Consider the following 25,892-nt stretch of genomic DNA (forward strand, 5'->3'; position numbering starts at 1 on the left):
ACGTCAAATAAAAGTATCTCTCTTGTCCTGCAAAATCTGAATCTTTGATCTTTCCAATTGCAACTCATTGTAACTCCATATAAATATTCTGTGAATGCCCTAGCCAGTCTGACTCAGTGGTTAAAGCATCGGCCTACGTGCTGAAGGGTCTCAGGTTCGATTCCAGCCAAGGGCACATATATTGGTTGCAAGCTCGATCCCCGGCCCTCATCAGGGTGCATGCAGAGAGACATTGATGTGTCTCTCTCACATCGATGTTTCTCTCTGTGTCCCTTCCACTCTCTCTGAAAAGCAATGGAAAAAAATATCCTTGGGTAAGGATAAATAAATAAATAAATAAATAAATAAATATGCTATGAACTAGATATTAACAAAGTAAAGAAAATTTGATGTTGATATTACATAAATTGATTTTTTTAGCATCAACTTGCTAAAAGCAAGCTTTCTTTATACTACATATATTTTATAACATGTCATTAAAAATGAACTAAAATAGCCTTGGAATAAAAGGAGTTTTTAGAGGTCATTATCTAGTTGACTGAAAGTACTGCAACTAAATCATCTCTGACAGATTGGCTTTTTTCCTACATTTATAGACCTCTAGAGACAGAGAGGTTCTATATCTTCAACAGTTCTCACTGTGAGAAATGTTTAATTACTCCTAACCTAAAATGTTCATGTTTCAGTTTCAGATGATAATGATGATGGTGATGATGGCGATGATGATGATTATAATTAATATTTGAGTTCTGGTCTCAGTATAGCTGAAGAACAAACTTTCTCCATCTTGTACTGATAATTTTTTTATTTATGAATTTATTATTAAGTTACACCACAGTTTTTTCACATATTTTAAATCCTTTTATTATTTCCTTACCATTTCAACTTTTCTATGAGAAATTGTTATTCTTTGCAGAGTGACTTCTACTTTGCATATAGTAGATATAAATATAGATATAAATTCAGATATAAATATAGATATAAATATAGCTATAAGTATAGATATAAATTCATATATCATGTCTGCAAATTTCAGCCTGATTATGTTACCACCTCATTAGAAATCTGCTAAATATATTATTAGCAAGTTTGGAGAGTATGTTTTGGATGGGATATTTTCAAAACTGGCAGTTAGCATACCCCAATTTTGTTTTTTTGGAGCTCAAGGGCAACCTTAAAAGAAAGAGACTATCATCTTTCAACAGCATTGAAAAATGAATCTAAATTCTCATCAAATTTAGTGACTATGTTTGGAATGGTGTGAGTTAAATTATGTGCTAGATGAAGTATACAAAATTCATTTGAAGGGTATGGTCTAGAAACACCTAAAAGACAGTCACTCAGCTGAGCAGCAAACATGAGGCACTGTAAGAAAATTTTCATAGAAGATTTGACTTTGGGTGGTGGGCTCACAGTGCAATATACAGATCTTGTATCATAGAAAGGTACACTTGAAACTTATATGATTCTATTAAACAATGTCACCCCAATATAAAAAACACAGAAAACTTTTATATTTAATGCAGAGGGACAATGTGTATTAAAATGTCATGACCATTATCATAGGAATGAGGTGTTGTTATTGACTGGGAATGGGTATGAGGGAGCCTGCTGGGAAGCTGGAAATATGCTCAAATGTGGCTTATGATATAAGGGCATATAAATAAATATGTAAAAACTTACTTAAATGGCTTATGCATCTTGCTGAATGTCACACCTCCATTCAAAAAAAAAAGAAATCATGCACAGAGAAAATAAATAAGGGTTTAAATAAAAATCACAACAGCAGATGCTCAAAATTGCAGGTACTGATTTTCAACTGCACTCTTTACAATAGTGGCAACTCTAGGTAGCAAGTTGCAGAGTAAATGACCTTAGAGGTTTGTTCATGTAATCATAGCTAATGATTTCTCAGAGCAATAACAACCCAGCTAATACATACATGTGTGCATGTGTGTTTATATAAGTGTAGATGTGTGTATGCCTACTTTATTGTAAAAACTTTATTGCAAACAAGAAATAGCCAAAAGTATAAAATTAAAACCAACATAAACCAGTTCAAAATCATATTCAACAAATCATTGCTCCAATGTTTCATCTTAATCTGCTCGCTTGAAAGCATCATTATATACTTCAAATTTGTTCACAGCTTCCACTGGGGAAATATTTAGTATATTGGATTATGAAAAATTCATCTTTATGGGTATTATCATTAATAAAAGTCTTGCAATATACAGCCTGCTACATTCTTAGGGCTGAAAGTTTTTTCACATCATTAAAATCATAAGATAAAATAAGATTATATTAATGGGTGAAATTTAGGGAACAGAGTACTTTATTTAATATTTCTTTCAGCTTTATTGAGGTATATTTAACAAAACTATAATATTTTTAAAGTGTATAATGATGACTTGATATACATATGCATTGTGAAAAGATTCCCAATATCACATTAATTAACCCATCCATCACTTCACATATTTACCTTTTTCCTTTTGGGTGAAAACATTTAAATTCTACTTTGTGGTTTTAAATTACTTATTTCTTATAATTAGTGATGTTGACCAACTTATCATTTACCTATTGGCTATTTGTATGCCTTTTTTGGGAACATGTCTATTCAGGTACTATGCCTATTTTGTAATTGTCTTTCTTTTTTCTTCTGCTTTTGAGTTGCATATGTTAGCTGTATTATTAACCCCTTATTAAATAAGCGGTTTGCAAGTATTTTTCCCATTCTACAGGTTGCCTTTCCATTTTGTTGAAGGTTTTCTTTGCTGTGCAGAAGCTTTTTAGTTTGATGTAGCCCCACTTGTTCATTTTTGCTTTTGTTGCCTTTGCTCATGGTGTTGAATCCTATATATATATATGGCCAAGGCCAACGTCAACACACTTTTCTCTGCTATGTTTTCTTCTAGGAGTTTTATGATGTCATGCCTTACATTTAACTCTTCAGTCCATGTTCAGCCTACCACATTGCATATGTCAGGGGTTTGTTCCTTTTTATTGCTGAGAAGTTTACCTCAATTTGTTCATCCGTTCACCTGGTCCAGTTTTTGGTTATGAAAAAAGCTACTGTAAACATTAGTATATAAGTCATTGTGCGGACATTCTGTCTTCATTTATGTAGAGTAAGTAGTACCTAGGCGTGACGTTTCTGGGTTGTAAGTTATATTTCATTTTACATGGAAGTGCCAAATTGTTTTCCATATTGGCTGTACCATTTTCTATCACCCCCAGCAATGTATGAGTGCTCCACTTGATCAGCAATGAAAATTCTCAAGGATTTTTTTCCTTTTTTTTGTTTTTGTTCTTTGTCTTTTGTGTTCCATTCCAGTAGGTGTACGGCTATCTCACTGAGTTTTCAGCGGCATTTCTCTAATGGAGCTACTTGCACTCATGCAGGGTCATAGGCAAAGGAGACCTGCCTGAAAGAAGGAAAATCAGTGAAGATGAGAAGTAGAGATGTGGAGAGAATACTCTCAGAGTTTCCTCCAGCCATCTCCACAAAGAAATGTTTCAAGTTTTTAGGTCCATCAAAGTTCTTTGTACATTTTTGAGTGATTTAGCCAATCCCTATAATAAACACTATTTTGTTTATGTGTATAAACTAGTTTGAGTTGCCAAATGTTTTACCAAGAATCCAAATTAATACCCAAAGTTAGGAGTTGTAGGGATCAAATTATTTCAACATATAAAACATTATTTTATTGGGAGATTAAAAAAATTTTTTTTTAAATATATCTTTATTGATTTCAGAGAGAGGGAAGGAGAGGGAGAGAGAGAGTAGAAACATCAATGATGAGAGTCATTGATCAGCTGCCGCCTGCACGCCCCCGACTGGGGACTGAGCCCAGGTCGATGCTCAACTGCTGAGCCACGCTGGCTGGGATATTGGGAGGTTTTTGATAACAGATTCAATCTCCTTCCTAATTATAGATCTTCTTAGTCTTTCTGTTTCCTATTATGTCTTGATAGGTTGTATGTTTCTAGGAACTTACTCATTTACTACAGAATCAAAATGAATAAAATACATAGGAATAAATTCAACCTCCAGAACTGCAAAAGAATAAATTTGTGTGTTTTAAGCCAGTAGATTTGTGGTAATTTGTTCCAGTAGCAGTAAGATACTAATACATAAAACAATACAGATTAATGTGAAAAGCATCCTGGTAAGTGAAAGAGAATCTGTAGCTGGATAAATTAAATTGAGTGTTGTATTTTGCATATTCATATACCCATCCCGATGTCAAATCTAATCAATGTGATTAGCGTGAGATTCATGCTATGTTTGTTTATTTTTTTCCTTTTCCTCACCTGTCATTATCCCTGCCTTCTTCTCTGATTGTAAACTTTATTTCCAATATTTATGCACCAATTTTCTATTCTGGGGTTGAATATTGTATTGAGGCTGCTACTAAGAGGATATCACCTATAGTCAGGGTTTATTTTTCCTTTTTCTACTCAGCCCTTCTTTAAACTTCTTTCTTCTCTAACATATTTGGAGTTTTTTCCCCCCATTAGCTCAGAACTTTTTGGAATTCAGTGGTCTCTAAATAAGAAAATCCATTGGGTAAAAATATGATCTTAGTATTTCTGTTTATTCTTTCTAAAAATAAAAAAAAAATGAGTTTATATTTACTGATATTTAGTATTGCTAGAATTGACACTAGTGCACTTAGATGGGCCATTTATCAGATGGCCAAGCATGATAGCCTTAGTAAGGAAGGTGGCCTGAGGGAAGTATGAGCATTCAACTGTAAAAATGGGCTTGATTTACTTTAAGTGGATTTCGTCCACTACCTAGACTTATAGATTTTATAAACTTAAATAAAATTTTAAAAGAAATTCAATATTTAACAATGATATGGATCCAAGGTCTTGAAAGTCAGCTGAACATACAAATATTTGCTGGTAATTTAGATCTTTAAATGTTTGCTAGTAAGAAGTATCAGAAGATTTTTTGAGTTTAAAAATGAGCTACTAATTTACAAATAATATTTTTTAATATCTGCTGATCTTTCTATCATAGAAAGTGTTTTTGTAGTATAATAACTAGAAAATATTTTATAAAAAATAAATGGAATCGCTTCTTTCTACGAAAAAGTGAAGTTTTAACAATGAGTGCTAAAGTAAGTTGTTTTTGTTTTTCAAAAAAATTTTGTGTTAAACAGTTCTGGATATGTAGGTTTAGAGAATGTTCTGTCACCTTTACATTTATTGGAAAAAATGTAAGCACATTATCATAAAAACTGACATATTTAAATTTAAAACAAACAAATGTTGTTATACAGGATTATCTAACTTTAACAAAAATCACTCAAAAGAAAACTGTAAGTGCATTTTAAGGAAAAATATTTTTAAAATATTAAATAAAGCTTGTTAGTGTGCAAAAACAACTGATTAAACTCAAGGATGAAAAGTTTTCAGCCATATTTCATAGATACCTGCATGGTTGGTGGTTGAGATTTAAAAAATGGTAACATGACTCTTTAAAATTCCCCCTTTAAGAAGCTCTAAAACACATTTTGTACATTTTAAGAGTATAAAAAATAACCACTTAGAAATTATTAGAAGAATGTCAGAGAAAAATTAACAAGAATTAATATATAAACAAAAAGGATTTTTTGTAATTTATATTGTGTTTGAAATGTGTATAAGTTAAACATCACTTTGATGCTATTAGGCCCATAATTTATTACTTCAAAATAGAAACAGACCCATAGATACAGAGAAGAGACTGACAGCTGTCAGAGGAGAGGGGAGGCGGGGGGGGGGGGTGTGTGTGAAAAAAGTAAAGGGATTAAGCAAAACAGTATGGAGATTACCAGAGGGAAAGGAGGGTCGGGGGAGCTAGGAGAGGGTAAAGGGGGGTAAATGGTGATGGAAGGAAACTTGACTTGGGGTGAACACACAATACAACATAGAGATGATGTGTTACAGCCGTGGCTGCTGTGCTCAGTGATGAGAGTGTTGGCCCATGCGCCGAAGGGTCGCACGCAGGTTCAGTTCCAGGCCCTGGTCTGGCGCTTGTAGGAGGCAACCAATCAATGTGTCTCTCTCACACCAATGTTTCTCTCTCTCTGTCTCCCCTTCTCCTCCCCTCTCCCTCCCTCCCTTCCACTCTCTCTAAAAAATCAATGGAAAAAATATCCTTGAGTGAGAATTAACCAAAAAAAAAAGATGATGTATTATAGAATTGCACCCCTGAAAACGATATACTTTTATTAACCAATGTCACCCCAAAAAATTCAATTAAAATGTATGTTTATGTTATTTTTGTATTTATAAACCACATTCTTATAAAATTGTATATTATTTTACAAATTCTCCAATATGCATAGTGCTAGGCTAATACATGGACTAAATTAACATTAAATTACCTAGCTTCCAGCTGAGGTAGATGCGCAAAATTATTAAATAGAACCTCATGTTTCCTTCTCTCCAACAGTTCCTAGATATGGGCATAATTTAGAAAAATAAAAGATATTGGGGAAAACATTAGAATGAAGAGTTGTTTATATTTCTTCAATATTCTTCCCACATTTTTGGATGTATTACTTATTTCTCTTACTTGTAAACTCTTCTGAGGTTCTCTATACTGCTGAATTAAGCTATATCTATGTTTGTAGAGAGTAAGAAATGTGGAAACTTAAAAAGGGTTGTTATCACTGCACTTCGTAAAATGTCTAGTGTTTTAGAGGAGGATTTTAGCCAAGAACTTTCTTTATAATTGGGCAGATATCTGTCTCATTCATAGTGGATGCCCTATTATAGTTTTTATCTCCCTGGTTTAAAACACTGACGCTCTTTTTGGCTTGGCAGCATTCTCCTCTATTTGTGTTTAGTTTCAGTAATTGTGCTCATATCTACATGTAAAACAAATCTCATTTGATTACCAAATCAGCTTATTTGTATACAGAACCCCAAGGGATTAGAATTTAGTCCCTCCGGTACTTAGCATTTCTTGTGAGTCAGGAACAAAGCTAAAGCAAATTGATGATCAGAGACACCAATGCTTAAAATCGTGGGTAGAGCTGACGGATACACTCTTTGTTCTAGTAAAAGCTTGTAGACACATTATTTTTCCCCTCAGTAACTTCCAAGAGAGACTGAGAATGAACACAGCGCTAATGCCAATGGAAGAATTTTAGCCATTAGCAAGAGTGTATTGATGGTCTCCTATTAATTCTTTAAACTCCTAAATTTAAATGAATGGTGCTCAGCAGGAATTTCTACTCGCTTTGCTTATTTTGAAATAAAAAGACGCATACGTTATCTCTATGGCTGTCTTCGCTGCATAGTTTCATCTTTGTGCAATTATCTGAAAGGAAGAAAATGGCCTTATTTGCTAATCTTCAGTTCCAGTTCCAGTGTTTGCACTGTGCTTGGATTTTTGTGCATGTCTATATTCGTATATACTTAATCTTCTTCCCCTCTTGAATTGGGAAGGAGTCAGAACTGGTGATGACTCATTAGAAAGTGCATGGTAAAAGGCTGACATTTACTATACATATGAAGGGCAACTAAAGTAAACACTGGCTACAAAATTCAATAAAACCAAAGCAAGAAAAGGGAGATAAGAGGCAAAAACAAGCTTTTAGGAGACCTATGTGTGGCTAGGGTTAAAATAGATTTTTGTAAAAATGGTAAATTTGGAAAGCATTTCATTAGCTTGGAGGCAAGTGGGTATAGAATTTTTTTATGCCATATCCACAATCAATGAGTTTGTCATAATGAGACTGGTTCAGTAACATATGATGTATATTTTTTCAACTGGCTTGCGTAATATTCCTAAGAATTTTTTTTAAAAAATTAGTCTCGAGGTCAAAGATGGTTTCTTTGCTTTATTTGCCAATGATATGCAATCATTAGTATATGTTAATATATAACAGGCCATTACCCTGTTTCAACTATTTCCCAGAAGTGTATATAGGCATCGACGGGTAAGGCTACGTCTTCTTTACAAATAAGTGAATTGCTGTAGCTTAGTGCAATTCCCGGTCCTCCCATGATCTTTCAAAATGGATTTGCTGTCATGTTACTAGGTAGATGTGAAAACAGACTCTTGTCGCTCAGATTTTAAGTCGGTGGGCTTTCCCTTTTACCTCCTAGTAATTCATGACCTCAAGCCACAGGCCAATACTGGTTAATGCTATGGGGGCTGCACCTTTCTCTTGCCACTGTGCTCAGAATTTGGGGGTTATATGGTCCCTACTTTTAATTCCTAAATCTGGGCCAATCTTGAATCTGCTGAATTATATCTTTCTAGGTCTCAGTATTTGGCTCTTTTTTTTAGATTTTTCAGCTTTGTACCAGTTTAACTTTGGACCATCACCTGCTTTGCCAGGAGTCTCAGCATGTCCTATTTCCTACAGTGTTAATCAGGACCATGGCGGTGTATCTCCAAACATTTCCTCTTCTCTGCTTCTTCTCCCTAGCAGAAGCTGCCATCATAGTTTTCCTAAACTATGGAAGGAGCCTCTTCAATAGTCTCCCTCTTCCAGTCTTACCACACAGTAGTCTGTCTTCCACCTGATAACATTTGTCATCTTTTTCCAAAAAAATCAAATCGCGTTACTAATCTGCTTCAAAACAGTTCAATATCTTCTCATATGGGCAAATTTTATTCTCCAAAAGTGGTGTCCACATTCTGATCTTGTAATGTGACTTGATATTTCTAACACTTAAAGGTGGGAGTTTGTGTCCCCTCCCTTTAAATCTGGATGGTACTATGATTTCAGTGGAAGTGACATTATAGGTAATAAAGTTAGATAAAACCATTCCTGGATACTCTCTTGGACACTTGTTTTTGAGCCCAGTCCCTATGTCTGAATAAGCCCAGGCAGCCTGTGGAGAAACCCATATGGAGAGGAACTGAGGCCACCAGCCTCAGCTAAGTTCACAACCAATTACCAGTATTATTTTGCCAACCATTTGAGGGAGCCACCTTGACACCTGGAATGGAGATGGGCTATCTACATCAAGCCCTGTTGAGACTGCAGAATTAAGAGCAAAGGAAATTGTTGTTGATGTTTGAAGTCACTATGTTTTGGAAAAGCTTTATTTTTAAATGCAGCAATATAAAACTAACACAGGTTTTGGTACTTCGGAGTGGAATGCTGCTGTAAAAGCCCTAAGACATGTAGCACTGGCTTTGGGACAGGACATATGAGGAAGCTAGAAGGCCTGGCAAAATGTTAACAAAAGCCTAAGATCCTTGAGGAGTCTGCCTTTGACAGCTCAAAGAAAAATAAGAAAAATATGATTGGAAGATGTTTGTAGAGATGGAGATGTTGGCAACAATATTACCTGAAGTAACAAGGAAGATAGAAAATTTTCCAGCGAACTCAATGATCAAGCTAAAGGTATTTTCAGGAAAAATATTTAAGGTGTCACCTGGATTTTTTTTTCATTGCCTGTGATATAATGTGAGAAGAGAGAAATGAGCTAAATATGAAACCTTAAAAATAAAGAATCCAGAATTTTTTTAGTTTCAAACAAAATCTGTTTCTCTTCCTAAATCTCTCTAGGTGGCAAATGATGCTCAAATTAAGGCCTGGCTTAAGAAAGAAGATTAAATGTACTGTAAAATTTATATTAATTTCTAAGATCTGAGATGGTTCTTTGTAGAACCTTTCAGACAGACAAAAGCCCTTCTAAAGATCATAATGGTATAATTTGCAGTATTCTCCATTATACTATAAGGCTTATAATCTTCTCAAGGATGTGACCCCACAGCAGTGACTTCCTTGAGGTCAAGGAAGGTAATCACTTATCTGGGAAAGATTTGTGGCTATAGCTTTAGTCCAGGGAAGTGAATTATAAATCAATGTATAGAGAGCCCACCAAAATGCTAAAGGAACTGTATCTGCTTGTAATAAAAGAAAAAGAAATATCACAACATGAGAAAAGGCCCTGTACCCTCAAAGTTTTAGAAGCAGGACATAAGCTTATGAAGCCTTAGGGAAAGGAAGGTGGACTCAGAGGAAAAGATCAAGAGCTCACTGAGTTGAGCCGAGAGCCATGGAAAATAGCTTCCGAGGACTAGGACTGAGCTTTAACCAAGGAACTGGCAATGTGTGCCTGGCCGGATTTCAGAATTGATATGGTCTAGTGACTGCTGTGTTTCTTCCCTTTTCATGCAATTTGCAATGGGAGTGTCTACAGCAGTTATTCAATGCCTGTTCCACCATTTTCTTTTGAGTATTTGGACACCTAGAACAATTATCCGTTTAGGTTGGATGTGTCACACGTCGTCACATCGTAAAAAAGAGTGCTCAAAGAACTGTATATGAGTAACTGTATATAAGGAATATCACCTATACATTGATCTAATTTAGATAATTGGATTCTTTTTTTTTAAATTCTCACCTGAGGACATGTTTTCATTGATATTTAGAGAGATTGGGAAGGAAAAAGAGAGAAACATTGATGTGAGAGAAAAAAATCAATTGGTTGCCTCTTAGTAGGCACCTTGATACGAGATTGAACTTGCAACCTAGGTCCGTGCTCTGATCCGGAATCAAACCCACAACCTTTTGGTGTATGGGACAGTGCTCCAACCAACTGAACCATCTGGCCAGGGCTAGATAATTGGATTCTTGACTTTGAACTGATAGAATTATGGAATTGAGACTTTTCAGTCTTGGGAAAGGTAAAGAATATAATTTCCATGTGAAAGGCATATACATGTAGCCAGAAGAGAAACTGGCAGACTGTATTTTTCAAAGATGGCTTTAACAAGACCTCCTATCTCAAAATTTTCCTGTTACAGTATGACTTTGATACTTCTCCCATCAAGAGCCATTTCCTTCCCTTGAATCTGGGCAGATTGTGACAATATGACTTTTAAGATAAGGTTATAGAGTGTGATACATCTTTCCAGTTTACTTAGAATGTTTGCTCCTAAAACCTAACTTCTATGTTTGTATAATCCTAAGAGAGTGCCCTGTGAAGAAGAACCTGGGCCCCTGGCTTACAGTCTTGACTGAGCTCCAGTTGCCAGCGCCAATATGGCAGTCATGTGAGTAATCTATCTTAAAGCTCCCAGCCCCCAGTTAAGCTTCCAGCTGATGCTGCAGATTTGTGAGCAAAGTAAATTAATATTGTGATTTAAGTCACTAAGTTTTTGAGTGTCCTGTTATATAAAATAACCATGTCATACAACACTGAACATAGAATAAAATAAAACACCTACCCTATCATATGAGGCCCTGTAAGATCTAGTTTCTATCTATTCCCCAACCTTATGTCATACTATTCTTTACTGCGCTCTCTTTGTTAATCACACTGACTTCTCCTGTTCCCTACAATCTAGCTAGTACTTGTCTTTAAACTTTGTCCTTGTCACTCCCCTGATAAAAAATATTCTTTCTTTTGATCTTGTAATTCAGATTGAAGTTTATGGATTACCAAGAACTCCATCTCATTTACCTATTTCTTTTTATCATGGCAAATCTATCTACCTATCTATACAACATCTATCTATCATCTATCCATCCATCTATCTATCATCTATCTATCTATCATCTATCATCTATCTATCTATCTGTCATCTATCTATCTATCATCTAGCTATCTAATCTATCTATCTATCTATGTATCTATCTACCCATCCATCTATCATCTATCTATCTATCTACCCATCCATCTATCATCTATCTATCTATCTATCTATCTATCTATCTATCTATCTATCTATCTATCTATCTATCTATCATCTATCTATCTATCTATCTATCTATCTATCATCTATCATCTATCTATCATCTATCTATCTATCATCTATCTATCTATCTATCTATCATCTATCATCTATCTATCATCTATCTATCTATCATCTATCTATCATCTATCTATCTATCATCTATCTATCTATCTGTCTGTCTATCTATCTATCTATCTATCTATCTATCTATCTATCTATCTATCTATCTAATCTATCTGTCATCTATCATCATCTATCATTCATCTATTGTCTACCCTATCCCTCCCACTACTAGAACAAGCTCTAGAACAGGGACATTATTATTTTTATTTTCTTCTCCATCTTCATTACCTTGGCATATAGTATTAGTTGGGCTAATGAATCAATGGAAATAAGTATTATACCATAGAGACAAATAGAAATCTAAGATTTAATACATTTTTCTAGAAAAAAACAGTACTTTCTTTTTTTATTAAATCCATTAAATTGACTTAGAAAAATGTTCACTATTTTGTGATATTGTGTAAAAATAAGTTGATTTCTATACCACCAGAATCATCTCTATAAGTTTTTTCATATAAAAAAATAGAAAATATATCAAATTTTCAGATAAAGCTAGACATATTTAGTCACTTGGTTTTTTCTCTCTTGATATAATATTTTACTTTCCATAAGACAAAAAAACACAATTCTGAAATTTTTCTTTTTAATATTATGTTTGGAGTTTAGTATTAAACTAAAAATTATTTTCTAGAGAGGAAACATGTTCAGGTAATAGTCAATAAAATAAAAGACTCCATTTTCAGGAATTTTGGATATGGACCTTGGCATAATAGTGATACAGCTTTACATTTAATCAATGTGTCAAATAGAAAAATGATTTTAATTTATTTAGTTGGAATTTACTTTTTTTTGTACTCCAAAGCCTGGGTAACTGAGTACACAGATACAGTTAGAATAATCCTTCTCACTTAGAATTAGCCATATAAGTAAGAGGAATTGCCCTAGTGATTTTCTCCCTAGGAGGAGCAGTAAGCTGAAGTCTCATTAGTATCTAATTCTGAAAGAGGATCTATTTATATTATAACTTAATATTTGCAACTTACTTCACTATTCCTTGGGATTTTCTTTTTTCTTTTTTTAAATATATCTTTATTGAGTTCAGAGAGAGGGAGGGAGAGGGAGAGAGAGAAACATCAATGATCGGCTGCCTCCTGCACGCCCCCTAGTGGGGATTGAGCCCACAACCCGGGCATGTACCCTGACCAGGAATCGAACCCCGATCGCCTGGATCCTAGTCGATGCTCAACCGCTGAGCCACGCCCGGCGGGGCCCTTGGGATTTTCTTAGATATATCCTTCATGAGAGAGGTACACCAACTTCTTCAAATTTGGGAAGCATGAAGAAGAAGTCACAGCCTAGGGCCCTCAGACAAACTTCTACTCTAATCTACATCCCTGTTCTCAGCAACCTCTATTATTAGCTCTTGCACAAGAATCTCTTGGGATTAGTAGTTGTAGACTCTAACTGGCTATTATTTTTTGCTCATTTTCTTACTTATTTGACAAGAGTGAGAGGTTGAACCTTCAATAGATTTTACACTTATGTCTTATTCAGTTAACAAAATCATAATATATTCCACTTAAGTACAAACACAGCGGCAGCAATGATTACTTAATTCTAATTTCTAACTCACTGTAAATAAGTCAGCCCCCACTTTAACTAATTTCCAATGTACATAAATATTAACATATTAAGTTTATCACAGTGCCTCTCTCCGTGATGGGCAAAGAGATTATATTTACTCTCAGTTTCACAAGATGCCCCATTAATTTCCCTACTGTCCCCTTAAGCTATTATATACAGCCGCTTTCCCCATCACCTGCTTCCCACTCTTTATCTTTGTCTTCAGGCCCTTGCTTGGCCTTGTTCCTCTATTGGTGGCATCTCCTTTGGTGATTTAGCTTCCTTCAATTTCCTTACCTTCAGATAATCTCATAGCATACTTCATCACTCTCCATATATGTAATTTGCCTCATGCCATACTATATTTGTAAAATACATAAAAAATTGGTAGTATTTTTATTTTATAGGTGATGAAACTGAAGTGTAGAAGATAAATGAATGCCCAGAGGCCATGATTTGTGAGCCTTGTAGTTGGTTTAATGGGAAGAAAGTAGAGGTAAAATGTCAGAGTAGAGAAGTTAGAGAGATCTGAGATGAGTGATAGAGACCTAGGAAAGAGGGAGTTAAATGGTCCAGGGCACAAAATGACCTAAGGAACAGTAGAAATAAAAAAGAGGTGAAGACCTTAAAATTGATGATTTCTGTGTTCTGATAACTTCAAAGTACATACAAATTTGAAATCTCTATCTGCTCATTCATGGGGATGGATGAAAACACATAAACAAACAAACCAAAACTCATACAGAATATTTCTCTCTTCCTGAAACTTCCAAAATTCACAAATTTCCTAAAGTGTAGAGAGAAAGAAATAATATGAACATCTTAATTTTATATCAGTGATCGCCATTTCTGTTTATCTCTCTAAATACATTTCATAAACTCAATTTAATATATTATTTAACCTTATCTACCTAACATGATATTGTTGAGCCGACACATTCTACTTATTAAATATTAATCACACATATTTTGTTGGCCTATGATTATGCACTTCTTATACTTAACTTATTTGGGAAGAAAAGTGACTTCAATAAAAATCATAGTTTCTAGTATTAGCACTTGCATGGTCATATCATCAGCAGTGGACTTAAGGTTGCTATTACTATACTTTTCCAAAAGTTATCAATTTTCCCTGGTCCTCTCTGTTAGCCTCCAGGTTGGGCATCTGCACAGCCCTTTCTTCTTTCTTGTTTACAAGGCCAATGGGAACAGCTGCAGAGCTTGTATATGAGGCAAGTCCAAGGGATGCCCCTGGCATTCGGAAGTGCAGAATCTGCACAAATCTATCTAATGGCCCTGCGTCAGTCCCATAAAGCACAGTTTCTATTAGGCCTCTCAGCAGAATGTACTCTAATCACTACAAAGAGAAAACAAACTTATTCCTGATAATAAACAGGGTATTTATTTGATCGGTGTCTACCGTGAGGCAAGCTGTGTTATAAATGTTGGGCAGTCAAAAGTAAATAGTACAGACCAGACCCACTTTCATGGAACTTACATCCTAGTATGGGGAGGGGCAAATAATAAAATAGAAAATACAACACAAGATTGGGAGTAGTAAGCTCTATGAAGGAAAATAAAGAAGGGTAATGGGATAGACAGACATGGATGCTGTTTTAAGGAAAAGAAATGTCTCTTTGGAGTGGAGATATAAGCAGAAAGGCTACTCTGTACGAGGATATAGAAACAGAAAGCTGTTCAAGTGGACAAGTAAGCCTGCCATGCAAGTATGTGGAGGAATAGTATTTTGGGATGGGGAACAGCAAGTGCAAATGACCTGAGACAAGAGTGTACTCGCAGTAGTTAAGGAATAGCAAGGGAAATATTGTGGCTGAGGTGAAGTAGGTAACTAGTAAAATGGTAGGGAATGAAGACAGAGAAAGCTAGGGATAAGGCCAAGTAGTGACTTATAAGCAAAATGAGACTGAAGAATTTATTCTAAGTGTGATGGGAAATTATGCAAAGGTTTTGAACAGAGAAGTAACATTATCTGATTTGCCACCTAATATTATAATTCTTGCTGCTATGGGAAAAATAGATTGAGAGATGCAAGACAGTAAGCAATGAGGCAAGTTGGGAGGCTACAGAAATTGTCCCTCTTAGATATGATAATGATTTCTATTGGGTTGTTGTTGGTGGTGGTGGAGGTGGTGAGCAGAGTGAAAATAAGAACATATGTTTGAGGCAGCTCCGATTACCCTTTGCTCTGACTACTAATCACAAGGGCATTACATATGAAGTTTAAGTGATAAAAAAGAATGAAACGTGATTGCAGTGTTTTAATCCTGAGCAAATACATAGTGGTGGAGCCATTTTCTTCCATAAGAAACATTGGAAAACGAGGAAGTTGAGGCAGAAAATAATAGGAATCAAGAGATTTTGCTTTGTGTGTTGAGTTGTGGTGCCTAACACAGCCGGTTAGAGATTATATGGTTTATATTGGGTCAATTGAGCTAATCTGGGATTGTTGTTTCCCAAAATTCCCTTCCCTGAATAGTGTTGGATGGGCCGTAAGAGGCTTGAAAGGCGGACATTTATTGCCAGCAGCACAATGCAGGGGATGGGTTTTGTTTGAAGTGTGCACATGTGGTCACCTACCTCTGCTGACTCATCTTGCTGGTGTGAGGCAGCAACCAACTCTCAGAAACCTGAGGAATATAAAAAAGAAAACAAGCAGGTAGCACTTGCAACATATTTTTCACTGTTTGTATTATAATGGGCAGGTGCATAGTGAAAACAAACCATATCATTAAATAATGTGACAAGAGATTTAAGTCATGATTAAAGAAAAATGCTTGGCCAGAAAGGATACCAAACACTTTTCTACAAAACTTCCATCAATCCTGATCCTGGCAGTGCCTTTAAGAGGCTAGAGAGTAAGATCTGCTGCAATTTTGCTGGGCCAGTTAAAAATAGCCCCAGGCCAGACACATGCCATCCATCAGAATTAAGTGGATCACTCAGCACCTGCTTCCTGTACCCTGTCTTCTGTTACTCCATGTGCTTTTCCAGATACTGATGGGCCCTTGGCCCTTGCTTCTAGGTGTAACAGTGATCTCTGCCCAGGGAAAAGGTAATGATCTCTGGAATAAGATATGCAAGCTGGGCATATATTTATCATCTCAGGATTGAACTTCCATTGCTAATAATAGCTATCTTGTATTGGAGTTCTCACTTTGTGCCAAGGGCTCGCAACAGACATTCCAGATTTTATCTAATTTAATCCTGGCACAGTGGTATAAGACAAGGTCTAGTATAATTCCCATTTTGTATTTGAATAAATTTAGTTGTAAAAAAAATTAAGTACATTTTTAAGGTCTCACAGTAAATGGCAGAATAATAAGGACTTGGTTAAGTGCCACCTGCCTCTAATGACTGAGCTGACTTACTATATTAAATTGCTCCCATGGGCTAAGAAGAAGCTTGCGAAAAACTTCTTTCTTAGAGATTTCTGGGAATATAAGACTGGTTACATTGAAATTGAATTCTGATGTGGGCCCTGGATTCTTTGAAATCTTGAAGGAAAAAGTAGAAGCTGCAGTAACTCTTGTGATGCTTCAAAGGAAATAAGATTCTGTTTTGAAATAGAGATAACAGATATATCTTTAAGACAGACTCTTTTATTCTTGAATGAACCATATGACGAAGTAAATAAAAAGCTGATTCCAGCCCAGCTGGCGTGGCTCAGCCGTTGAGCATCAACCTATGATCTAGGAGATCGCTGTTCGATTCCCGGTCAGGGCACATGCCCGGGTTGCGGGCTCGATCCCCAGTAGGGGGGGAGCAGGGGGCAGCCAATCAAAGGCTCTCTCATCATTGATGTTTCTATCTCTCTCTCTTCCTCTCTATGAAATCAATAAAGACATCTTTTTTAAAAAAAGATGGATCACTCATCTTTAAAAAAAAGCTGATTTCACCATCAGAAAAGCTATTCCAGACTCTTCATTATAAGCTGTAAAAATGTTCTGTATCATAATAATAAAATATGGTCACGGTGGTACATCTCTGCAGACTGACATCTGATATTTTTGTTAATGGAATGTGATTTGATTGTTCTGAAAAACAACAGCTTGTCCTGTGGAGAATTCTGAGTGCCTGCTGATGGAAATAGAAGCTGAAAACCGAGAGCAAGGAAGACGTTTTCCTGAGAGTCCTTCTGGGACCCTGAGTCCAAGCAGTGGTGAGCTTGGCGGCTCAGGTGAGCTATAGAACTGCAGCAACAATAGCTGGCACAGAAAGGCAAAAGGTACAGTCCACCAGGAAGATGTCCCCATCGTAGGCATGTATGTACTGAAAACATATAGCCACCAATAATATAGAGCAAAACTATTAGAAATAGAATTTCACACAAGAATAGGTTTTTAAAAGTCCAGTAAACAGAGACTATCAAATTTTCCCCCAAAATACTCATAGAATATTAGTAGTAAAATGAATAAAATACAAGCGAAATTCATATGTTATGTTAATTGAAACCAGTACAATAAAATTAGAGTTTAAAAGCAAAAATAGCCAAAATTAATGTTTTAGAATTAAAAATACCTTTCTTTACTATTTTTGTTAAAGAGGAAATCAAACTAAATTATAGGTGATTTGGAAATGAAACTTACTACATACCAAATTGTATTTTAAAATCATCCTTGAAAGGAATTTTATAGCAGTAAATGCATTTTTTAACAAACCTGACAATAAATGAAACTTGCATTCACCTCAAGGAGCTAGCAAAACAACAAAATATACCCTAACAATGCTGAGAACCAAAATCAACATAATCTATGTTTACTATGTTAAACTATATCTAAGCATACCTTTTGTCTCTCTATTAAAAATACTGAGAAAAGGCAAACATAATTCCATTACTTTATCTAGGAAAGGTAGGTAAGACTGTGAACCAACTGAAATAGCTTTTTTTTGTTTTTAAATATATCTTTATTGATTTCAGAGAGAGGAAGGGAGAGAGAGATAGAAACATCAATGATGAGAGTCATCGATCAGCTGCCTCCTGCACGTCTCTAACTGGGGATCGAGCCCGAAACCTGGGCATGTGCCCTGACCGGGAATCGAACCCCAATCGCCTGGATCCTAGGTTGAGCCACACCCGGCCAGGCCTAAAATAGCTTTTAAGCAAGACTAATGGCTTGTTAATGAAGACTCATTTTAAGAGCCTCATTTCATGGTGACCATCAATCTAAAACTATTATACTTTGTTCAGTTTCTCTTCTGGTAAAATCCACTTTAAACTCATTCAGTCCAGGCACTAAAACCTAATGAACATGTTTTCCTCCCTCTCACTTTCTCTTTCTGAGACACAACACTAGTACTCTATCAAGGTGGTATTCCTTACTGCCTTAGGGATAATAAACTTAGCTTTGGTAGATGGATGATATTTCTGGAGGGATTTTAGGAAGTTAGTCATCTGAAAGAAAATAAATATAGACATATTTATAAAATTTTAATATTAAAAATAACTATTTTTAATATAAAATATTTTTATATTTAGAATATTTATACATAAATATAAAACATTTTTATAAATATAAAAAATATTTAAATGAGGGAGAAGTAACAAATGTTTTTCACAGAAAAATTCAAAGTAATGTATGGAGATATTCATCCTCCATGAGGTGAAGCTAATTCCTGTTCCTTCCTTGCATCTCCCCATTGAAGATGACCTAGACTTGCTGATATCTTCTAAAGAACTGTATAAGGAAAGGGCAACATGCTAAATTTACAGTGGAGAAAACCGGCAAATACCTTAACCAAATGATGAAGGTTAAGGTCACCAGTGATGCAATGAAAGCATCCTTACTTCCTAATACTAGTGATGAGAAGGGCACTTCCTTCTGTGGTATTCTTCCTGATATTCCATAGCACCAAGCTAATCATGAAAAAAGTAAGAGACAGACCTATATTTGGGGACACTCAACAGGGTACTGCCCAGTGCACCTCAAGATTGTCAAGGTCCTGAAAATCAATAGAGACTAAAAAACTACCACAGATGAGAGGACACAGTGGAAATGTGGCACAACTGTATGTATTGGGGTAGCCTGGTTTGAATCCTGGAACAGTAAGAGGACACCAAAGGAAAACATAAAACCCAAATAAGTCTGCAGTTTAATTATAGAAGTATTCAAAAAAATATTTAAACTAAAAACAAAAGTGAAAGACAAGCCATAATTTTGATTAGAAACAAAGAGAAAAAATTAATTGGTACTTAAAGAGGGGCATAACCAAAGATTAGAGTTGATTTAAAATTGGCTCCATCAGAAATTTTATTCTACATATTTAAAAATTTGAATGAAATAAAAATTTTCTTAAATAATAATTTAAAATACCAGAACTTAATCAAGTATATTGCAAAGGCCATGCGATTAGAAACTAGATTTAAATGAAAGGGAATAAAAACCTGCCATCAGTAAAGGGTAAATTACATTTCTACCCAGGAAATATAAACTCTTCAAATAAGCTATTATTAGAACTAGTTGAAGTAAGAACATACACATAGGTGGTTTTTTTGTGATACTCTGTAAAATAATGTTAAGAGAAAATTATAGTTAATAAAAATACAAAATATGTAGAAAATTTCTAAACATGAAATCCTTAAGATTTTTGTGAAAAAGAAAGAAAATCTTTATTGAAGAACTCAAATAAAACGTGCAAAAATATAAGGATACTGATATGTGGCAAATGAATCTGTGCATCAAATACAACTCTAATCACAATAATAAACAATTTAGCATGGAAATTGGTTAGCTATTTTCAAAGTTTATCTGGAAGAGTTACTGTGTAAGGAAAACCATAAATATGTTGAAAGGTTGGAAATAAATTACTGAAAGTGTGTGGTGCCTCTGGCATAGACCAAACATATTATATTAATTAAAACAACATAGGGGAAGAGTAGTGCATGTATATACACTGGAAACATACAATTTGCATAAAGATGGTATGGATACGCTAAGAAGGAAAACACTGACTTAAGTTTCTAGTCTCTGAGATTTGAAGATTTAGAGTTTAATAGGGGGGACTCACATGGCCCTGACCAAGTTCTGTTTAGCAGGAAAGATCACCAGAGGCCATAGAAGGGAACTCTTCAGGAGTGAAGGTGACATTATCTCCAAAGCCTCAGGGTTGTTTACTGGCCAGGGCTGGTTCAATGATATGTGTTCCTGAAACTGGAAGGCCTTTTGGACCCAGTCAGGTTGACACTGTGGCTTTGGTATCGGTTAGGGTTCTACAGGAAACAGAACCAACTGACAATTTAGCATGGAAATTGGTTAGTGATTTTCAAAGTTTACCTGGAAGAGTGAATGTGAAAGGAAAATCCTGCTTATGCTGAAATGTTGAAAATATTTTTATATAAATGTTGAAAATACATCAAGATATATTTAACGAATTTTAAAATACAATTAACATTACATGGATTTAATGACGATGTTATTTCGCACAGCTAAATCAGCGTTTGCAGGATAAAAATGGCACTGCCTGACGTAGCACAGGCCGTCTGAGTTGGCACATGGGCCCTTCTGCGCTCAGGTGATGACTCAGCTCCCCCTCTAGTATTCTCCATTCACATCACCATGAAACCTCCTTTGGAACAGAACAGGTTAGCATCTTTTAAGCTTGACTTCTTAAGTATGCATATTATAAATGGAGAAAGAGCATATAATTAATGTTCTGAAACTACCTCTATTCTTTTCTCATTTTCTCAGGGCCATTAAAGTATTCCCTCAGGTCACCAACTCATTTCCAAACTGACATGCAATGTGGGCACTGGAATCCCCTGACAGTCCTTGTTTATAATGACCATACAGGTAACCTGGTGTAAGCTTATATATATATAACTAAAATGAAGAGGGAACTTAAACTATTTTCATTAAGAACCGACAATGAGCAGAAGATATTTGCACACCTCATTTTGTTTAAGAAACACCAACCCGCAGCAAAAGTGAAAATATTTTAAAGGAAAGGACGTATAGGTTTTCATCAATTTGCTCATACACTAAGGAAAGCATGAGAGATGCTATAATGCTATTTAATACTGGAGCAGCTTTTATTACAGACATTGAAAACTAGAGCACAGAGTCAAAAACAAGTCTTTATTTCAAAAGAATCCACCATCCTATAAGCAGCCTAACAAATTTAATAAAATAAACACATTAATAATCAGTTTTGCATAGTACAGAATTATGAAGGAATTGAACAGAATATGGAAGATATATTTTCTCTATGGAAAATGCTCTTAGCCAACCAAAAAATAAAAACAAAAGTTACTACATCAAATAGTTATGTAGCATAGGGTTACAAGTCTGTTTATGAATAGATGCCAAAGCAAGTGGTAAAAATAATAAGTACTTTAAAAATTCTGAAGGAGTTTGATTAGAGGAAATTATATGATATAAGGTACAAGAATTTGCTCTAGTAAAGATTCTTATAATAATGGACCACAGTAAAATTCTGATTACTATAACACCAAATCCATGTAGGAAAAAAAACACTGGCCAAATCATTATATTTTATCAAAAAATGGGATCTTACATTTTAACTTTACTTAGACATGTTTTGATGCTTGCTTAACAGCTTGAGAGAGGATTAATTTAGATAATTATATTTATAAGATGATAGAATTACTAAAACAGTTAGGAAATGATGATCCTTCTGGGTAATTTATCTCTGATTTGAACATATTCCAGGTACTAACAATCTCTACTGTTTAACCAACTGTTCTAGAACAGACCATGGAATTTGCCTGGGGTGAGGATGACTGAGAATGATGACTTGGACTGAATTCTGGGTTACTTTTACTTTGATTTCCTCCCAAAGAAGCCAATAAACAGACTGGCTGATGTAATGAGATAAGAAAGTAGGTGTGTGGATACAAGGCACACTCTGACTCTTACACACACCCAGGTGCTTCAGGTTGGTGGTCTTAGCAAAGCACTGGGATGAGATGAGCTGAGCCAGAGTGTGGGTGTGTAAGTGCAAAAACTTTTATGTCCCCAATAGTCATGCTAGCACCCAGAAACAACTTACATTATCTTAAAAGGAAATAATTCCATCATTTCAGAATCTGCATTCCCATGTCATCTCTGCAGGGCCTGGAAAGCGCACATTTATGCACACTTAGGCATAGTTGGGCCTATCATACCACTAATATCCTGTTCCCCTTTATACCAGTACATGAAAAAATTGCTTCTTGAAACAAAGGAAGAATACAGGTACAAGCAATAAGGAAAACGAGAAAGAAAGAAAAAACATGATACATTTTTAAATAAATAAACTTTAGATTATTATCCCACCATAGAATACTCTGCAAGTTTTTTATTATTTTGAAATTTTATTAGTAGTCACAATGTACTCAGAAAATTTAGTATACAAATAAATGTTGTTATCACAAATGCAATAATGGCATATTCATATCATGATTCGATATATGAATTTCATCTGATATGGTAGCATCTTTTACATTTCCCCTTCCTCTCAGAATAGTCTGAGAGGCACGTTATAAAATAGATTCCCTTTAGTTCATGACTTGTTCAGTTGCAAATTCATGTAAACTACAGGATCAGTTTGGCACCTGCTGTGATCATGAGTCTACTGCTGTTTCTCTAATCAGAAAACATTCCTATTAGATAAACCATCTGGCTTGAAAAGCATCCCTTTTGCATTCAAAATGGTTTTGTTAGAATTCAGCCAAAGTATATTTTTAAAGGAAAGATGTGTCAGCAAGACCATCCTGTTTACTGATGGAAAAGTCTTCTATTAAAATACCATTTATGGAATAAAAGTCATACAATGGAAATATTACACAACATGAATATATCCTAGTACATGTGAAAATGTGGGTGGCGGCAATCTTTGCTAAGCCCATCCACTGAAATCTGTTGAAATTTAATCAGACTTAATCATCATGGGAACAGAGCCCACTAAATCGCCTGCTATTCTGATTGCAATCATTTTCACTGAAGTGTGACATATCGAGAATGTTGCTTCATGACTATCGGTGCTACCTGTAAGTACTAGGGAACTACTTGGTTAGTGACTGAATCATGTTTATTCTTGTGGATGTGAGTCATTTTTATTTATGCTCATATTATTCAGGCAATTAATATATTTTACATCATTTAGTCAAGTAACAGTAAAAATATAATTCTACTTTAAAAATAATTCATGGAACCCAAAATACCTAGTTTTAATATTTTGAGTGAATTTTGGGCACCTACTAACAGGAGAAAAAATAAAATATTGTAGCATGAGTGTCTTAAAGTAAAGCTTGGCACTCTCAAGGAAAAATGTAGAAGCTAAATATGCTACTTTTCTATCTTTTCTCATCAGTTAATATGTTTATCACTATTCTATTGTATGCACATACTTGGTAGCATGTTTTTAGCTATGTCTCAAAAAAATAGAGACGTAGTTCCTGACTTCAAAGAGTTTGCACCTATTTCAAGAAGCTAGACTAATAGATAAAATAACTGCCCAGTCATGAAGTAATGCCTGTGGATTTTTGAGGTTCAATTGAAAATATCATAAAGATCATAAAAGGGAAAATCAGAATGACGGAGGTAGAACTTAAAATTGTTTTCATGGTCCAATTTGTGTTAGAAGGATAGAAGGCAAAAAGGCAAGACACGTGAAGGTAATACAAATAGAAGAGCAGAAACATGGGATACAGAGAAAATGAACTTTTATATAGCACATGATGGGATTTAAATTTGGATATGTTAAACTTAAGGTATTGATAGCTATCCAGAGTCCTTGTAATGTGAATAAAATAATTTAGCATTTGCCCACACAAATTAACACTCTTATTTTTTGCTTTTACTTTCTCAATTGGACTATAAGGTCCTTGCCCACAGGGCATATATAGGGTGGGACAAAAGCAGGTTTCCAGTTGTGAGTAGAACACAAAGTTCATCCCTGTGTTATTACTTATTAATTATGGTATTATTTTCCATACAGACGACTGTAAACCTACTTTTGCCCCCCCCCCTGTATTATATTCTGGAGTACATGGTAATTTATGATGCCTCGAACATTGTGGCACTTGCATGGTGCTGTTTCAGAAAATGAATGTTTGAATGGGTACATACTAAGTGCTGGTCATGTGGTTTTTGTGTGTGTGATTAAAAACGCCTCTGTCATTTTATGCTAAAAATACAAAATCTTTTTTCTTGGCAATGCTTGAGTATAAAGTACCTTTATTGAATTGGTGTAAAGATATGATTATTGCTAAAGTAAAATAATATATAAAGATTAAATTGGATGGTCCTGGAGAATCCTAACAACCTCTTCAAATTGCCTTTCTCATCCTACCTTTTACCATTTCCAATTTTGGGGGACTTTAAATTCCCACCATTAAAATCACTCTTTTGGGAAATACAATGGATGTGAAATCATTGTGTCCGGGAGACTACCAAGAGCATTCTATATTTTTGAAACTGTTATGGATCATCTGGATCTAGAAATAGGTGTTGGAATGCTCTGTCATCATGCTATTAACAGGGACATTTTCATCAGATTTGTTAACAGCTTTGAAAGCAGAGAAGAAATGTTTTTGGTTCTGAAGAAAAATGATGAAATGCAGTTAAATTTCAGTAGGCAGGAGAAAGACATTATCAGTTGCTAGGACTTGGAGAGGAGCACCATAAGAAATCAAGCAAAAGGAGAGGCAAACTGTGCCAAAACAGGTCTACCTGCATATTCAGTGTGTGTGTGTGTGTGGTATGTGTTAGGTAAAAATCCTGTCACGCATAAGTGAGCTAGAAAAGTACAAAGATAATAAATAAAATAATAAATTATAAATTTATAGTAAGGAAAAATTATTTTCAATAATTGATGCTTATATTCAACCTCAATATAAACATCTTCTATTTTCTATTAAGGAGCACTTTAAGAGTGGGTACTCAATAAATTTACTTAGCCAAAAAACTTGTTTCTGATAGACATACAGGCTAATAAAACTGACATGTCATTTATTGATTATTTACATAAGCCAGGTACTGTGCCAAGTGCTTATATATTCATATTTTATTATTTATTTCTCACTGTACTCCTGCAGTATTTTATAGATAAGGAGACTGTCACAGAGAGATTTAGGAGCCTCTGCAATGCCATAGAGCAGAGCATCTGAACGTAGTCACTCAGCAGCCCCATGCATGCTGATGCCAGTCTTGAAACAAAGGTGGAAGCAGGTCACTCCTGTTGTTGGTTTTATTGTTATGGTTGATATTTTTCAGATCTAGTGAACTTTTAAATCAGGATACGGCTCAGTAGAGTACAATCATTAAAGTTGTTGGAGTGAACAAAAAGTAAGTGTTACCACTTGAAGGATGAGAATCCTGTTTGAGGCAAGGCTTCTTGAAAGTGATGGGTGCACCCAGAGTGTGCACCTAATTCACGGCGTCTGAATCAGTGGCATTCAAGCTTCAAGAGCTTGTTGAGTGTTCATAGGAATTTACTGTTGGATTGGATTCTTCTGATCCTGCCATAAATAAACAGA

General features: G+C 35.2%; 1 long non-coding RNA gene across 2 annotated transcripts in view; it reads left to right on the forward strand.

Annotated features, from left to right (window-relative positions):
- Positions 1 to 25,892, forward strand: part of LOC308558067 — a 206,674-nt gene that overhangs the window by 57,984 nt on the left and 122,798 nt on the right. The window contains exons 3-6 of one of the 2 annotated variants that reach the window (XR_013998943.1): positions 10,944 to 11,026; positions 17,466 to 17,594; positions 20,841 to 20,996; positions 21,103 to 21,204. This is a non-coding gene — a long non-coding RNA (uncharacterized lncRNA). The remainder of the gene's footprint in view (positions 1 to 10,943; positions 11,027 to 17,465; positions 17,595 to 20,840; positions 20,997 to 21,102; positions 21,205 to 25,892) is intronic. The other variant, XR_013998944.1, reaches the window with a different exon arrangement.

The sequence above is a fragment of the Miniopterus schreibersii genome, assembly GCF_964146895.1.
Source record: "Miniopterus schreibersii genome assembly, chromosome: 5".
Classification (NCBI taxonomy): Eukaryota; Metazoa; Chordata; class Mammalia; order Chiroptera; family Miniopteridae; genus Miniopterus; species Miniopterus schreibersii.